Raw genomic sequence first — 19,147 nt, 5'->3', positions numbered from 1 at the left:
TATATCGGGCAAAGGGTGATGAGGATGGAGCTGGAGGAAAAGAAGAAGACCTCAGAGGAGGTCCATGGGTGCCGTGAAGGAGGACACGCAGAGGGTTGAACTGACAAAGGAGGATGCTGGGGTAGGAGGAGATGATCTCTGCGGCGCCCCCTAAAGGGAGCAGGAGGAAGAAAGAAGCTGATAATTGGTTATTCTGTTGAGATGATTCCTTAGACAAAGAGCCTAATACACACACACACACATCAAACACACATCAAACACACACACACTTTGTCTCAGAATCACCTATCTGCCATCACGTTGCATTTCTGTCTCTGTTTCTGTCTCTGTTTCTGTCCTGTGCTCCTCAGTCAGCCGGTCTCTTTTGTAATATCGCTTCTTTGTGTGTTGTATTAACTTCAGACGGGTTGTGGCCACGATGCGAGCTAGCTGGATGTTCTTTGCCTCTCTGAAAGGACTGTTACAGTGACCTCTGACCTCTGTGTTGGCGGTCTGTCCTTCTTCTCTTTGTTTCTCTTGCTGATCTTTCGTTTCCTTTTCTTTTTCGTGCTCTTTCGTGTCTTAGACATTTTCCCTCCAACATCATGTTTGGTGTGGTTGCATTCACAGCTGTAAAGTAGCTCTACATGATGCTGCACTCTCCACTCGCAGCTTGTATGATAACTAAATACCGCACAGCGTGGAGGGGGCGGAGCAAAGTGCACCTGCGTGTCTACGCAGTGTCTACTTTCTGAAGAACAGGAACAACGCACTGAACTACTGAAGTATTGATCCACTGTGTTATCGATCTGACACGAATGCTTTGGTATCGATGCTACTGATATTTGGACCGATCCGCTCAAAGTGCAGCATTATACAGAATTTAACCAGTTTAAAATGTTGTTAGCTCCGTGCTGTAGCAAATTAAAAGTAGGTCAGCACTCAGAGAGGATTATTACTTTTAGTAGCTGCTGTAGATTTTCGCCTGCATAGTAATATAATTTTAATTTCTATGGTTTAAAAACCCGAAAATCTTTAAAAATCTTTGGTCATTAGAAGAAAGTCTGGTAGATTTAATTAGTTCTTTCTGCTCTCCTGCAACTGCAGGAAAGCATGGAGTGTGCATTATTAATAACGTGCATTATTTACTGCATATTTCACAGCTCAAATGGGAGCATCATGGGGATAAATCTTTCATTAGCACATATAAACGCATACGTGTTCCCATCAGCCTATATGCTGTGGCCTCGGGGCTTTTCCCTGGAAGTTTGGAAACCTCCCCTAAAACACAGATGTTTTGTTTTTTCCTTTTTGTCTTTTGGATTTCAAGGTTGGAGCGTGTGCGTGTCATGAAGCCGTGTCTGAGGCCTTACTGTAGATGAGTTTGTTGGAGGTGCGGTGGCCATCTGGCGTCAGACCTCCAGCCAGCGGTGATTTATCTCAACCTCATTTTTATTCTCCTGCGAGGGCTGCAGTAACCTTTGACCCCCGGTCTCTCTATTACCTCCACTCCCTGTATCAGTGTGCCTCTCTCCTCCTGCTCTTCAGAGGCCAGTTACATTTTTTAATATCCCTGCTTAATATTTTGATCCAACCTCGAGCTCCCTGCAGGGGGCTGAGCGCTGAAGCAACAACAAAATCACTGTAATTTTAAGGACACGCTCATAATTTACACAACAGCACTGCATAAACATGGGATTTTTGTTAGTAAACAAGCAGAAGGTACACCACGATATTTATCATAACTTCGATTCTATGAAGTTACAGTCAAAAACCAACGATTAGAAGCTCCTCGGGGAGAAACGGGCCTCAGACGTCGAGGTGTTTGCTTTCACCATGCTGAGACTTCTTTAAGGCCTCTCTAATTAGGCATTTTTACTCCAAATGATTGTGGGTAAAAAATGCCATGATGGTGGCAGATTAATGCAACTAAAACATGTATGGATGAAAAAAGCAAAAGCCTTGAACCATAACTGTACAAAAGCATAAAAACTGGTAATTACATTTTTTTTTGTGTTTTTTAAACTATATTTATATTTTGCCTTATGTATTATATCAATATATCATATTATATCATTTTTATTAGAGTTAATAATAATAATAATAATGGATTGGATTTATATAGCGCTTTTCGGGCCCCTCAAAGCGCTTTACAATTCCACTATTCATTCACTCTCACATTCACACACTGGTGGAGGCAGCTGCAGTTGTAGCCACAGCTGCCCTGGGGCAGACTGACAGAAGCGAGGCTGCCATATCGCGCCATCGGCCCCTCTGGCCAACACCAGTAGGCGGTAGGTGAAGTGTCTTGCCCAAGGACACAACGACCAGGACAGAGAGCCCGGGGATCAAACCGGCGACCTTCCGGTTACAAGACGAACACCCAACTCTTGAGCCACGATCGCCCGTTATGACTCCTGCAGTGAGCCTGTTGCTGGTGTGACTGCAGACTTATATCAGGAAAATGAGATTGAGATGAAAGAAACAGTGTTTTCTAACTGACTGTTGTTTTATTCTGAACGTTTCCGTAGCAGAAAAGATTTGCTCTCGAGCATCGTAGTACGTCAGCATGTTTTAAACATGTTTGATTTTATTATGCTGAGCTCAGCAGAGCTTATCGGTCTGACACTGTCACTCAGCAAGACCCAAATCTGACAGCAGCTGGTGGGAGATTAAATTAAAAGAATCACCCACCTGAGGGATCGAGTTTGACTCAGGAGCACTTTTACCTGGTCAAAAGTTTGTGTTTCCAAACTGTATAGATTTTCTCACGATGAGCCACCCAGAGTGAAGCAGGGGTGTGACAGTGGACAATGATGGGGATCGGGTGAGACGGAGGTCGGTGATTGTTGTGGCGACCTCTACAGGAAGCAGCTGCAGAAGCAGTCAGGTGGCAGAATGAGAGAGCTGAGGCTGTTTCCCAAAGTCTCAATACAGTTAGAGGGTTTTTTTAAACAGAGGATTTTCCCTCTGGACAACACATCAGCCGCCCAGAAGCTTTACACAGACTGCTGTGGTTACCAAGATCGTAAACGTTGCAGTACATCTTAATTTGTTCAGAAATCTCTCTGTCAGAACATGCTGTATCATGTTTAGGTGGAAACAAGCGAGCTAACTTCCTGCTAACCTTTAACTCAGTTTAATTTATGTATCCTGTTTTCATGGATGCCTGGATGTTAAACTTAATTGTTCCACCTGGTAAAGCAGCAACGCTGATCGTTTTATTAAAGATGAAAGAATTTAGACAGTTTGTAACTCTCAGTGATGCTGCAGCGATCGTTTGGCTTTGGGACCTGAAGCTGAGTTTGGACCCGAACAGCTGATGACGTCAGACTTACAGAGCGGATTGTTTGATGCAAGAATAAGTTTTCAGTCTTCAAAACTCCTAAATGCTTCTTGGAGGTACTGAGTTGGTTTTAAATGCTGAAAAATAACAATTCATCTCACTACAAAATGAAACAACTAGTTGAACACGGTGGATGATGGAGAGGCAGAAAAGGTGCTGCCAAAGTGTTGGCTTTACGGCTTCATGTACTCTCTCCTCTCTGAGCACTCCACTAGCTCAGTGCTGAGATAAATCACCCTCTTCTGGACTTTGTATAGGCTTAAATTAGCTTTTCTAAAACCTCACAGCGTTTATTGACAATAGCAGTCTGGCCCGACTCGGCGTGCTGCGGGGTTTTTCTGTGAGTAGATACTTGCAGTGATGAATTCGGGTCATTTTCACCCCAGGACGGCAACCGTTACATTTCAGCTCAGTGTTTGCCAAATGTTTTCTCATCAGGTTTTCAGCATTAAGCCGAGATTGATGACTCTATTTTCTTTTTGCATCGCCTGTCTGGGAAGTGTGGAGACTATCTGTTGAGAGGGAGGGAGGAAAGGGGGGCTTTCTGCCGTTACAGAGCACGCCACTCAGCAGGAGGGGAGGAAATGACTCCAGAGCAGATAGACTCAGGCAAGTCATTATGTCATCGATCCCTGGAGCAATTAAACAGCAGGCATAATTCACTGCGATCCAGACTCTCCGATTGATCACACAGGTCTGCGGTTACGAAAGGTGACAAATCAAATGGGGATGATGGAGGCGTCTCCTGGTACGCTCGCTCGGCTTGTTCTGTTCCTCTTCTCGTCGACTTGTTTCAGACTCCCACAGCCGGCTCTCCAGGCACCATGGGGACAGTTTGACATTTTTTAACATGAGGTCATTTTAGTGAGTCACTGCGAGCCACTGATAGCTCGGAGCCTCGTGTGCAACGATGACTTATGGGAAGCCAAAGAGCAGTAGTAGAACAGAGGAAATAATAAACGGCAAACATGACGTCAACCTCAGTGTTTTCCAGGAGCCGGTTTCACAATCCAACTTTTTCTTTAAGCACATTTCAAACAAAGACACTGACGGTACAGGTGAGGTCAGAAGTTTTGAACGGTTTAGTTTCCAGGGTGGAATGAATGGACGTCATATATCAAGAAATCAGTGCACAAGATTGCAGTGATTGGTTCTTCTGTGATCCACACAGGATCACATATAAACATACTTTCACTTAAATCTTTTAATAAGGGGTCCTGAAGGTTTTACATCGTCTTCTAACGTGACGAGGCCAAGCCATTTCAACTTTCTGTTAGGGATCCTGATTGACTTCTACTTTGGTTTCTCTTTGCAATCTACAAAGGATTCATTCATTGGACTGACCAATACTTAGAACAATGGCAAAGTCCAAGGAAGTGAGTGAAGATCTAAAAAGGAAAATGATAGATTTAAACAAGTTGGGGAGGTTAGGAACAACCCGGGAATCACCAAGGATCAAACCATGGACATGGACTCGATATCACCATGGATGAACTGCTGGAACACCAGCATCACCGCCCACAGTTTCACGACTCTATGGACAGAGGGTGGTGACCAAAAAATAAGCTCCTGCTCCAAAATCAACACCTTCAAGCTCAACTGAAATTTGCAGCTGCCTATGTGGATGAACCAGACGACTTCTGGAGAAATGTTTGATGGTCGGACGAGACAAAGATGGAGCCGTTTGGCCACAAAGACAAGGGGATTTGTTTGGAGGAGTAAAGGTGAAGCCTGAGAACACTGCACCAGCTGTGAAGCATGGTGGTGGTAGCATCACGATGACCTGGATAAAGTGGATGGAGTGATGAAGAACCAGGACTACCTCCAAATTCTTCAACTTCACCTCAGATCAACATCTAGATGGTTGAAACTTGGACACGGTCAACACAATGATCTCAAACGCACAACAGAGCTCTGTCATCGTGGACTGGATAAAGCAGGATAACGTTAAACTTCTGCATGTCTGTAATCCACAAATTTCCAGCCCTGTTGAACATTTGTGGATTACACCTAGCACGCAGGCGAGCTCTTGCATGGTAAGCCTGTCTGTACGAGCTTATAGTTATTGTTTATGAACCTCCTGTTGTTCAACATGGTGGCGTAATGGTTAGTGCTCGCGTAAGAGTACGACGGTCTCGCTCTGGTCTGCTGGTCATCTGTGACGTTTGAGGGGATTTTGCTCTCACTAACAAACCACATTTAGACACAACAGTTTTTTTCTAGACTGCTTTCAAAGATGATTTTTCACCTTTCCCTTTCTAATGAAATCTAAATGTTGTTTAAATGTCTTCTTTTCAACGAAGTTTTATTTTGATCCAGAACATCGATCGTATTTCAAGGACAGGTGGAGGGTTTTAAAGACCCTGAAGTACCTCCGAAATCTCTCCGTTGTTATAAAAGGAACTCGTTTTTCATATCACTGACACATGTTGCATGAATAAATATTGTCTGATAGCGGTTCTGGTCTGCTAGTCTACTTTTTCTTCCCCCCTGTGGCGTTTATGGGAGAATTATTCATGTCCATCAAACCGTTGGTTTTCTGGCTCGTCTCACTCACATCTCGGTTTGTTCTGATCGTTTTCTGGCTCAGCTGGAAATCTTCATACTTCCCTGTTTGCTTGTTTTTTAAGCTCTTAGCTGGTTTCAAAGTTCACGCTGACTCCTTGAGCACTTGGAGCAGCCTGAGGCGTCCTTTCCCAGGTGTACCGTTCAGGTTTCTGCTTGTGTTTGCAGTGAAGCTTCTGGTTCAGGCATTCAAACGAAGACGCGTTCAAAAGGCTGTTTTCTGTCCGTTCAGCGTATTTCCTGGACTGTTCTTTTTAATCAATAAATGATAGATTTTGCGTCCAGTTTCCCACAAATAGCAGACATGCTTGCTTCCCTTGCTGCTTTATCTCTGTAGAGCCCCTCCTGATATCAGCCCCCCCCCCCCCCCCCCCCCCTGATGTGGCCGCCGGGTGTTCAGAGATGCTGCTTCCTGCTGTTTCAGTTTGCTCAAATCCACTACTTTGTGCTAATGTGCGCGCTGTGTTTGAGCTCTGCTGCATGCATACAAAGATGTCTCACTCACTTGTGTCTATATTTAACCACACTCTTACCTAATAGATTGGGGATTTAATGGGATATAAATAGATAACTGGTGCGTTTGATGAGTTGCATGGTGAGCGTGTAGGAGAGTCATTGCAAAATTTAAACCTCGAGTCTTTTATTGATTCATGTAGGTTTCATTTAAATTGCTTCTTTTCAGGCTGATGAGCTTGGTTATAGATTTGCAGCACTGTAGTTAAGAAGAGTCGAGAAATCTAATTTCTTATAAGCAGCTTAAATCCTGCTGCCTTACAGTAAGATGTTTCTTTGCTAATTTGTCAGATATGTTGAACTTTTGGCGAATTACTGGAGAATATATTTTTACTGTCTTTTCCTGGAGAGGATAAAAAATAATCTGTGGGGTCAAATCCTGTACTTGCTTTCAAGAGCTTTTAATAACCAGATAATAAAGAATTACAATTGTCAAGTCTAGAAGTTGGAGATGAACGGACTCGGTTTTGAACATCAGCTGAGGACAGGCTGTTCCTCCCATCCATTTTCCTCTGCTTGCTGGCACAGCGGTCCAAGCGGATATACTAGACTTCCCTTTACTGATGGCACCTGTTATACACACCTGTTATACACACCTGTTATACACACCTGTTAGGTGTTACCAAGCAAGCCAATATTAATATTAAACTTTGTCCTCAAAACTGAAAAGGACCTGTCCATTAATTTTAGGAGGCAACGATCGTCCCACTTTCATTCATGGAGAGCTGATCCAGCCTGAGTGTAAGTACTGTAGGGTCGGACTCCTGGACTGATTGCCTAGAAACCTTTTGCCCTTCAGTCTGGACTCCAAACATGTTCTGCTGTACTTTCATTGAATGTCTTCTGTATCATCACTGTTTTGGAAATGCAGTACATTTTCTTGGAAGCTGCATTACTGAGTCTGAATCTACAGACGAGTGATGAGAGGCATCTATCTGACTCTTCTTTTATACCTGCGCAGCGTGATCGTCTCCTTACTCGAAACCTCAAGCCATGTGCAACATATGGGTTGCCCAGCTGGTCTCACCAAAAGATTCCTCAGGTGCGATGAAAACCTTTGCATGCATTGTGCACTTTTGTGGTGGTGTGTTTGTTCCATGGTGGTGTATGGAAATTCATGCGATTTCCCTAGAGGGACAAATAAATGTCCAGCATGGCCTGAGTTTACCCCGTCATCTCGTTTCTTTGGGACACGTCTGAGACACCTCACCTTCGGAGCGACCAGGTCCTTCAGGCATCGTTTTCAGCCAACCTCGGTCCAGTAACGGCTGTGCCCTCCACATAGCCTCCACATCACTGCAGACACCGCACCAATGCATCTGTCAGTCTTGCTAAACTCGTCTCACAGTTGTGGACAAGACCCCAAGATATTTGAGGCAGCACTCAGCCCGGAGTGGGCGTTCAACCTTCTCCATCAGAAAACCACCGCCATAAATTTGAACGCATTAACTCTAACGGTATGACTTGGAGGTCATCACCCGAGGAAGCCAGCAGGTCCACCATAATCATAGCTGGACTGGCCATCGGCCCACCGGGCATTTGCTGCTGGGCATTTGCCCGGTGGGCCGATGGTGATTTTTCGTTTTTATGGGCTGATGGTGTTTTTTGTTGTTGTTGTTTTTGTAAAACAACAACATGTTGTTGATGTTTGGTGGTGGCTATGGTGGAGCTTCCACAGAGGCCAGCAGGTGGATGAGGGAAGGGGAGGAAGGAGGAGGAGAGATCCGAGGCGGCCGCCGGGCCGGCGACGTTTCGTATTGAGCTGAAAAGGAACGCGATCTGTCCTGAACTTCAGCTACAATGGAAAAGACACAAAGCTGCCTCTTCTTCTCTCATCCTCTCCCCCTCCCTCTCCTGTTGCTACTTCAATCATGAAACTGATCAATGATCAGCTGATCGTCTCTCTTGTTTGTTTATCGCCCACTTTGCGCCAGAAAGAGGAAACCAGCGGATGTCGCGCTAAACAACAGCAGCACGTTCAAGCTTGATCAGCTGTTGTTAGAATTTATTTAATATTAATTTCTAGTATCAGCTGATGTTTGCTGGAGCCACAGCTGTAAAGCTGCTGGTCATGATGTCGGTTTGGATATGTGGTGAGAGGGAAACATGAAGATGAAACCAGAAGATGTCCTTACTGGATCATCAGAGCTGAACTGGTGATGGAGAAACAGGTTTACCTTTTAGGTGACAGGAATGAGTTGAAGTTATGAACTGTTTCTGAGAGACAAATAACACCAGGATCCTTTTCTAAGTAGCTGACAGCTGGTAACTGTGCAGGGGCGGGTCTAGCAAAGTGTTGCCAGGGGGCCAGGTAGGGCATTAACAGGGAGAGGGGGGCACAAAGAAATACTTTTCTTTCTTATTCTCATTTAAAATGTCTCGCTTTTAAAAAAATAATTATCTGAATCTTACAACCAAAGTTTTTATCTGATGTAAAATGTATAGAAATCATACATATACCAACAAGACTGAACATCACTGTCACAACAGCATTTGTTTTTATTTTATTTTTTACCCGGTGGACCGGTCTCGAGTCAAAATGCCTGGGCCGATTTTTTGTCCCAGTCCAGCCATGACCATAATCCTGCATTCTGTTCATAAAGTTAAGACAAAGAGCAGCCAGGGCGAAGCCCACTGCCCACCAGGAAGAAGATGTATAAGCCAAAGCCTCATTACAGTTGCACAGGGACTGAATACCTTGTAACAGCTGGATCCATATCCCCATACTCCCAAACATCATGGGACACCTCAAGGAAGACGGGATGAATACTTTCTCCAAGTCGTCAAAAGTATCCAGCCTCAAGTATTCTCTGGAGGGTTAAAAACTGCACTTTTCTCTGTGCATCAGCACTGAGAAATAATTTAGAGTGAAACACTCTCATCCCAGCCTGCGTGCCTTCAGATTGAGTGGCATCGGTGGAGGCTGTGTTGGCTGAGGAAAGTGCTGCCAGTCAGTCTGCTGTAAATTGAGTCAGATCGGTGCTTTTAAAAAGCTTTCATGTCCAAACTCATGTTTTCACAGCATCCACACAGCTGAATGCACCTTAAAAGCTCTGCTTGAGACCCGAATGCATCCATGAAAGACGCTCTCAAAGGACAGCGTTTACTTTGTTTTTTAAAGATCTAAAGTTGTTTGTCAGAAGCCATTTGTGTGTGTCGATGACATTTGGTCGTGCAATTGTGAGCAGCGCTAACATAGCGGCGCCGTTCGGCGGGACGGCACTGCTTGCAACAGCCCGCTCTTAATTTCCCTCTAATCTCCCTTCCTCACGTTGACTCCCTGCTCTAATCACTGCTGTAAGAGGAAGCCAGTGTTTAAATGGAGCAGCTTACTGGCTGATTAGGAAAAGGTAAATTATTCATTACAGGATGTTTTGGGCTGAAGGAGGGAACAGCCTTTGGTGGACGATGAGGGAATTCGCAGCCCACTCTCCGGGTGCGAGACCACACCCATTTCCTTCAACACTGACGACAGGAAGCCGAGAGATGAAAAGGAGTCGGAGAGAGGTTAGGCAGCTGTGGCAGATCCACAGGTGATGAACGACAGACCGGAAAGCAGCTCATTAGCAGGAGATCATCCTGTTCTCTCTGCTAGCGATGCAGCTCGCGTGTTCAGCTTTCCCTCTGATATTTCCAGCCTGAAAGCGTTCACTGAGACTCGCACGCTTTGGTTTGGTGTTTATATTTGAATGCAGTCCTGCAAAAAGCCGAGTGGATCCTGTGATTCAGCAGCTTGTAGAACCTGCTTAAGAAAGTTGCAGTGATGGTTTCTGACCTCATCAGTCTCTCACTGTGGAGGAGTTTTGGCCCACTCTTCTGTACAGCGTTGCTTCAGCTCAGTGAGGTTTGCAATGCAAAGCATTCATTCATGCACAGCTCTCTGAGCTCTGCAGCAGCTCCGTTCTTTCCTTCTTCAGTTCTTCTGTTGCAGATCTGCTGCTGTGCTTGGATCATCGTCCTGTTTGATGAAACAGTTTGGTCCAAGCTTCAGCTGTGGGACACTGTTAAGGTTCAAAATATTGGGGATGGAGACAAGAGAAAAAACCACAATAACAACACTGGTCCGGCCGGGTTGAGTCAAACAATGATTTAATGATCATACACGTGGGAGATGGACACTGATGCAGACAGCCTCAAAATCTCAAAATGGTGGAGCATTGCTCAAACTTTTATAGCCTCTGGTGCCTCCACCTTATCATAAAAAGCCTAAACATTCACATGCTCTCTCTCACACAGCGCCTAAGCTACGACCTTGGCTCCCTGTTTATCTGCTCCTGCTGAAATGGGGCAGAAAACTCCAGCACACTCTGTTCTCTTCTACTCAGACAAATTAGACAATAACCTTCTGCGAACAGTATTTCTTATAACTCAGCAATATAATGCATCATAAAACAATATCATTCATTCACAACAAGTCAGCAATTGAATGTAATGCAAATCAGTTTAACTAATGCAATAGTTATCAGCTTCTTCTAATTCAGGAGAATAATGCAAACTAAAACTACATAATAATTCACAATCTTTAATTAGGGGTATAACATGGCATAAAATAATATCATAATTTTACAATTCCCCCTGATGAGGTCATTAGAATAATGACCTCACAAACACCCTGTAGCCCAGTGTGGCCGGGTTCATCTCTTCTCACTCCTGAGGTCCTTTGTCCCCCTGACGGGCAAACCATATGTAAGATGACCTCTGTGTTTGCGCAAGTCAGGTGCAAGACAAACTATTACTACAAGGATAGCAGGTCCAGATGACACTCCCCTGTTCTCCCACAGCTTTATTTGGTGTTCCCTGATACCATTCAGACGTAGACTAGAACCTCTGTCCGAAGAGCTCTTAACCTTTATTTTATTGCTGCAGCTACCAGTGTCGTCCAGTTGGGTGATCCTCTGCTCTTAATTCTTCAACCTTAGGGGTTAGACAACCCTTCAGTCGTAACACAGATCAGGGGATTATTCTGCTCCGATTTCAAACAACGATCTGTGTATTCTCCAGAAAAAGGAACAGGAAGGTGTCCCCTTTTTGCCCAAAAGCCTCTCGAACTTCGTTGGTCTGGTGTTCCCGGATTTCCGCCAACCCCTTCATGGTTATTGCTGTGTTTATGGGATCCATCCTTTTGTGGTGACTAGCTGGAGCCCAAACGCCATGACCCTTGGACCCAATTGATGTCTCGGCAGTCACTGTGTCTGACTCTGCTACGGAGGATCCTTGCATCTCTGTGACCTCGTCTGGTGTCTGTTCCTTTCTCTGTAAGAGACAGAAAACCAAAACACCTCTCTTCCTAACCCTAATAATCTAATGTTGTTATCTACTGACCTTCTAGTGATTCAGAATTGGTCTAAAACATTCAGAATGTCCCAGGGACTTATTCTAATCATATCCTATGTGTGTGTAAGCAGTGTTTGCATTTAGCCCTCTGCACTCAAGGCATTTCTTACACTTTATCAGTCCGGACAGTCACGCCGAACGAAGCTTCTGACCTTCAAAAGGCCGAGTGCCAACTCGTTATAAGCACATTTGCAAGGTGTGTCTGAAAATTATTGAAACCCCTCTTTCTAACAAAAGACAAAAAATTAACAAATCTTCTAAACGCTATTCAGTTCATTTCAATGAGTAATGATTAAACATGAAAGTGATAGTTTATGCTTTTTTCACTGATTCTCTAAAAGGTCCGTCTTCTCGGACCGCTATTAGCTTGAGCTTTACTATTCCTAAATTATTAAAGACACAAATGAAGTTATAAAATGTTCAAATAATCCTGGTTTGATGTTAAAGCTCAACCTTCCCCCCCTTTTTTGACACATTCCAATGTGTCAAATCAACGGAGCTAGAACATTCAAAAAAAAAGTTAGGCAGCTACAAAGTTTCCCAGACTCTTAAGGTGATCCGCGTGTAATGTTCTGACTCAGGTATTTAATATTTTAATAAATCTCGTTTAATTAACTGCCACTATTTAAACTAACCTTAAAGACATAATTTAAAAAAGATCACAAAGAATAACATGATATCAGTGTTTTGTAAGCGCGTGCGGCCTTCTATGCTCGAAGCCTTTCCCCTCAATAGATCAGTCAGACATTCGAGCTCTGCAGCAGCTCCGTTCTTTCCTTCTTCAGTTCTTCTGTTGCAGATCTGCTGCTGTGCTTGGATCATCGTCCTGTTTGATGAAACAGTTTGGTCCAAGCTTCAGCTGTGGGACACACAACCCACTCAGATCATCATCCCACTTCCAGATGTGCTGCTGTGTGTGATGAACAAACATCTCCACTGTGGTCTCATCTTTCCAGGAGTCCTGAGCTTTGTTCAGATGCAGCTTTGCAAACCTACGCCGTGCTGCTGTGTTCTTCTTAGAGAGAAGAGGCTTCCTGCAACTCTTTCAAACAGCCATACATGCTCAGTCTTTTTCTAATTGTGCTGCCGTAAAATTGAACCTGTTAATGAGGCCTGTAGACTCTGAGATGCCTTGGTTGATCACATTTTCTGATAATCAATTAACAAAGTGCACCTAGCTGCTACTTACCCTCTAAATTCCTGTGGAAGCGATATGAACTTTTGTTTGTGGATGCATTAAAAAGATGGAAACGAGGACTGGGTTTGCTTGTAGTTTGGATTTCCTGGAAAGTATTAAAGTGAGAAGATGAAGATGTAAAGTTGAAATGTGAAAACGAAAGCAAAAATGCTTCATGTCACGCTAATTAATCAACCTTCCTTGTTGTTATCAGTAACTCAGCAGTTATTCCAGGACTGCTTCTTCAGCTCACTGTGACGTTTCATATTTGATACTCTGAAATGAATTGATGTGGTTTTGTTCATAATTCTCTCAGAACCTCATAAGCTGCCGGCTGCACCGCCTGAACCACCGTCAGTCGTCGTCAGTAAAATAGTGCCGCTTACAGCCCGTCACGTCCAGCACGTCCAGCATGTGCACTCCAGGGTTTCATGAAGTCTAAGAGCTGCAGTCATTCTATCGAGATTAAGCAACAGTCACATCCTGTTCTTAGCTCCAAACACTGTTCACACAGTTTACTTCTCACTTCTGTTCAATTTTATTTATACAGCTCCAAATCACAGCAACAGCCGCCTGAAGGTGCTTTATATTGTAAGGTAAAAACCCTGCAGTAATACGGTTATTATTGTAGACACCACAAAATGACTCAGAAGTCCCTGCAAACAATGTTCATACACGACCATATGTTTGGATATATACTTTATTTTGAGTAGTCAAAGTGCTCTCGGAGTCGTGCTTTGCTGTAAGACTCTAACTGGTGCAGTAAAGGTTATATGGTTTCTTTTTCTAAAGATAATAAAATACAACAAAGCCGCTGCTGAGTATGAAAAGTTCTGTCTACACTGAAAAGAGTAACACGGTCTTAAAGCGAGGCCGGTTTGCCTCAGACGAGATCTCGCCTCATGAATACGTCATGAATACGGCTGTGAGCATCGACACGCAGCCCCAAACAAGCCTTTTCCTGTACAGCATCTCAGCTACATGCAAACGGAAACTGCTGGGATTTTGCCACACAAGCGACTCTCGAGTTTACAGAGAAAGTCTGAAAGAGAGCAAATATGCAGTGAGATGCAGTTCTCTGGGTGAAAATACCTCGCTGGTGTCAGAGGTCACAGAACAATAGACCGACTGCTTCGAGTGGCTCAAATAAGCACTCGTTACAACCAAAGTATGCAGAAGAGCGTCTGTGAACTTTGACGCTGATGAGCCACAGCAGCAGAAGACCACCAAAGGTGCTGCTGTCAGACAAGGATCATTTAAATAGACTCACCAGAACTGAACAGTGGAAGATGGAAACACGTTGCCTGGTCTGATGAGGCGCCATTTCTGCTGCAAAGGTCAGATGGTAGGGTCAGAGTTTGAATCCATGCTGCTGCACATCAACACTTCAGGTTGCTGCTGGTGTGATGGGTGGGGATATTTTCTTGGCATACTTTAGGCTAGGGATGCACCGATACCGATACTGGTATTGGGTATCGGGGCCGATACTGTAAAATATGTTTGTACTCATACTCATAAAAGTTAACCGATACCATGAACCGATACCAACTTATTTCACTAATCAGAGGGTGGCTTGCCATTTCTGTTGTAGTTTTTTAGATTGGCCACTAGGGGGACATCCCGCACTAAACAGGCACAGGGTTAGGCGAGTCAGACTGGCAGCTCCAGATAAAAAAAGAGAAACTGGAGGCTGCTGTAGCTAGGCTAAACAAAATGTCAGCAGTGTGGACCGCAACAACTTTAACTCAGGTTTTGGAAAAGCGATGGAAAATGTCAAGAGAAAATCCACGGGCAGTTAAAATAACGGAGGCTCTGACTCATTGTATCGCTCTGGATGACCAGCCAATGCCGGTCGTGGAAAACATAGGATCGCATCGTCTTCTCAGCGTACTCGTACTCGAGCTGCGATATGAAATTCCCAACCGCCCACACATCAGGGAGATAATGGTGCCAAAACTTTCTGAAGAGGTAAAGACAGCAGTGTGTGCGCGATGTCAGTCCTCGGTTTAACGGCACACTGATGATCCACGGGCAGATGAGTTTATTCGTCAACGCCAAATACTTTCGTTATTTTGTTTGTTTGTTTACAATATGGACACTCTGCAACAATTTAAAAGTTTATTTTATTCTCAAACCTAATTTGTATTTATTTTATTCCAAACAGAAGTGTTTATTTATTATTCCGAAAGCTCGAGACAGTGCCAATAGTTCAGTGATCTTTTGTTAAATTACAATGTGGAGACTCTGCAATAATTTAACAGAAGTGCTTGTTTTTCACTTGAAATTTTTTTGTGGTCATTTTTATTAAGATTAAATTTTTTATCGGCAGAGAATAAAATAAAACCTGTCTTCCAATTCATTGCATTTGTGTGTGTGTGTGTGTGGTAGAAGTATCGGTTTTTGTATTCTTTATCGGCAAGTACTCAGATCCAAGTATCGGTATCGTATCGGTTTGAAAAGATTGGTATCGTTGCATCCCTACTTTAGGCCTCTTAGTACCAACTGAGCATTGTTTAAACTCCACAGCCTCCCTGAGTGCTGTCTGTCCCTCTGTGGCCACGGCGTACCATCTTGTGTTGGCTGCTTCCAGATGAATAACACTTCATTAAGCTCGAATCCTCTCACACTGGAGAGGATTCTTGAACATGGCGACGAGTTCACTGCACCTTTTGATGTGCTGAACATCGGTCCAGGCTGGCGTACCCAATGAAGTGTTTCATGAATGCAAGTTTGTTTTTTTAGTTCAAGAGTAATACTCATAATAAACATGTTTATATTAGTTTTACTGATATATAAACCTTGTATGTGATGTTTGTAAAGGACCCTTTGGCATCACATTTAAACGCTCGGTGTAAGAATTACTAACGTGAAGGTTTGATGTTGTTAACCCGAGCCGCAGCAGCTCCTTGCTTAATTAAGAATACATTTTTTTAATCATCACCTTCAGTGGTGCCGGCTTTGTCAACACCAAAGTGCGTGTTGTGCATATCTGACCGACTTGCACTGTTTTACGCCCTGAGATGAGAACCAAACGAAGGGTCACTGTCACCAGTCGTTCTGCCATTAAGCCAAACACAGGAGCCGAGAGCGTTAGAGCAGCTCGCCGACGATCGCCGCAGGGCCGACCGTCGCCGGCAGCTCGCGCCGAGTCTGTGTGTGTGAAAGTGAAACTGTGTGTCCTGAGTCAGTATTTCCTGGAAAAGATTAAAAAAAGGACGCCCACGGAGCCAAGAACAAAAACACAAGTCAGAGGTGGAGTCATTAATGGGTTCCTGCCGCTCTACTGTATATAACCTTGTCTTGTAAGTGAGTGCAATCTGCTGCGGTTTATCAGCAGAGGTTAAGTGCACTCTCGCCATCTGCAACCTGCCATCACGAAGCAGCAATAAAAGCTCAGAAAGCTTCGTGCTCCAAGATCACCCAAAGTCAACGATGTTGTTCGAGCCTAATGGGCCGATGAGCGGGAGAATAATTACTTAAAACCCAGGAGGTTCTACATGAGGGATGCTAGATAAATGTAAGGCTTTTTTTATTCGTACCCGAAGCAAAAAGCTGCAGGCCTGGCCTAAATACCAAATGTTTATAATGGGGTAATAATTCATGAGAAAAATGGTGTTGCTCTCTCGCCAAGTTTATTTTCCCCGCTAACACGGAGCGGAGAAATGGGACACTTTACAAACGGAAGTGTTGTAATGAGGTATTAGCTCACTTGTGCTAAGATCGTTAGATGTTTTTCATGGATTATTAGCTGAAAATGAAACGGGGGGTGGGTAAACGCTGGTAATGTAATCGTATATAATGGCTGCAGATATGATTCTGCTGGGACTAAACGTGCAGTCAGAGCTCATTAAGCTCGGCGGCCGGGCTTGTTTTTCCTGGTCTCGTTGTATTTGCAGCGTTTCTCTCTCGCTTTGAACATCTGATCGTCTCTACGACATCGACTCGTGTCGCGCCCTCGCCAACGCCGCCTTTGTTTCATTCGCCAAACTGCAGGATCTCTGAGGTGAATGCTTCAGCGTAACTGTGTTTTTCGAATATCTACAGGGATCCACGATGTAAACATTTTTTTAATTATGAGCAATAGGAACTAAAAAGTGCTGCCGCAGACTTTCACACGGTGATTATCAGGATTTTTAAACTTCGATTTAAAAAATAGTCTTTATTTAAAAATCTCTCCATCCGTCCTCTTCCATCCATATCAGGAGCCGATCCCAGCTGGGCGAGGGGCGTCCGCCCTGGATAGATTAAAATGTTGAATTTTTACTTCATGTTCATGGTGTATATTGTTTATTGTGATATATACTGTTACTATAGATAAAGATCTAGTACCTTATCCCTTCGGCCAGCCTTTTCCTTAGAATAAACTGGGGTAAAATAAAGAACCCGGCGATCACCAGAGGATGATTCTGAATGTTTCTCATTTCTCTCCATTACTTGAGCTTTGCCATGAGGGCAAAATTTCCATTCGACACAAAACTAATATAATCTAGTGAGGAGATTTTTTGAAGTTCACTGAGCACATTTAGACTTTCCACACGATGCACCTTATTATTCTGAATGCAGCACAAGCTCTAGGCGAGGATCAGAATCCAGCCAGCATGTAAAATATTTCAAAGGAAAAAGCATTTTCTGTGATGCCCTGACATCCTTGAATGTTACCGCACTTCAGAGCAACTTTCCAAAGAGGATAAATGAATAATTTGATTGCAGTGACATGTACTGAGCATGTGGCTGCTCCTCATTGGCCAAACGTTTAGATTCTGCTGGCCACGTGACATTTTTTCTACTGGTCTGAATCAAGTTTCAGTTTAGTAGCGTTGCTGAAACGGCTTCAGTACAGCTTTTCCACCAATAAGGTGACCAGTTAGCCGACATTTCTGCAAAAATCCCATCAACGGAAAAGTACCACGAAACTGCTCAAGTCGGGTCCATTGATGTTAGAGTCAGCTAAAGCATTCCCAGTGCTAGTGTGGTTTTCTGCCGTTCTACTGGTTTGTGTGGAGTCCTGGTTTCAGTGTCACTGGGACGTGAGGATTTAATTTAAGCTGCCAGCTGGGCTGGGTGCTGTGTGCGAAGCTATTCTTGTTCCAAGATGTTCCCTCTGGATCTGCCACAACATATTGTGCACACACCCTCAGCAGTGAGCTATTACTCACTTGGAGCTTTTTCGTTTTCTTAGCGTGTATTGGCATTTCTTTTTTATCTCTGACAGAGTTTAAAAACACCGAGACGCTTCCTTTTTTTATTTGGTTTGGTTGTGAGGATTATATGTTGACATATTGCTCCTCTCAGTGAGGAGTGAACCACAGCTGAACCCAGCAGGTGAGGGAGGAAACGAAAAGCTTCTAAATGACCTGTCAGCTCCTTTTTAAAAATCCTTCCTTTCTCCTGCAGCTGCTCTTTTAAATACCCAGAATACCTTTCCCCATGCTGCGCTGAAGCATGCGGCTATAATGCAGTGCTTCCCAAATGGTGCGCAGGTTCCAGGTGTGCTGCAGAATTCATCTGTGCATGCAGGAAGTAGTGGATCCATTTTTAATTTAGTATCAGTACCTTGCTCAAAAGGAAGCCAGTTCTGTATGCAGACAGTTGCCAGATGGTGGGAATTATTACAGCGTGACACATGAAAGGCTGTAACTGGTAGTGAGAGGGACATAATGTGTGAGTGGGAGGAGAAAAGCATAACTAACCACCAGCACGACCCACGAGTTGGAGAAGAACCTGCAGAAACTGTTGTCTGTTAACGGCCTTCAGTGCGAGGCTGAAGAAGATGCTTCGTGCTGACATGTTTCCGAGCACGCTGAGGAAACACTTACAAACCCAAACATCACTTCTGAAAGAAACTTGGCTCACTCTGAAGAGTGCTGGAGCTGAGCCAGAGGCAGGTGCACCGCGTGGACTTTGTGAGAATGCCTCAGAGGCAAACCGTAGTAAAGGGTGCTTGTTGCAACCAAAAGTGTCATCGAACAGCGCAAAGAGTAACTGTGCAGGTGTGCATGAAATTAAACTTGTTGTGCAAACCCAGATCTGGTTTAAAGGGCACTGCCCGTCCTCCCCTTCGTCCTGTTTAGGACTGAAACTACTTTATCCAGGGTGCCTGATCTCGCCCCTCCTCTGCAGTCAGCGTTGAGCACTTTACAAACGAGCCCGATAGTTGCTGAGCTGTTCCTGCGACGGCGGCGGTATCTCTCCAGGGTCGTGCCGGGAACGGGCCGGCATGGGCGCCACGTTCT

At 44.2% G+C, this 19,147-nt stretch overlaps 1 protein-coding gene across 4 annotated transcripts in view; it reads left to right on the top strand.

Moving 5' to 3' along the window:
* immp2l (inner mitochondrial membrane peptidase subunit 2) overlaps positions 1–19,147 on the top strand; it is a 222,933-nt gene that overhangs the window by 134,156 nt on the left and 69,630 nt on the right. The window lies entirely within an intron of this gene.

This window comes from Copadichromis virginalis, linkage group LG7 (genome assembly GCF_057382275.1).
Source record: "Copadichromis virginalis isolate Kocher_CV1m ecotype Utaka linkage group LG7, C_Virginalis_male_GT1.1, whole genome shotgun sequence".
Lineage (NCBI taxonomy): Eukaryota > Metazoa > Chordata > Actinopteri > Cichliformes > Cichlidae > Copadichromis > Copadichromis virginalis.
The sequence above is the reverse complement of the archived record's forward strand: the minus strand, read 5'-3'. Positions and strand labels throughout refer to the sequence as shown.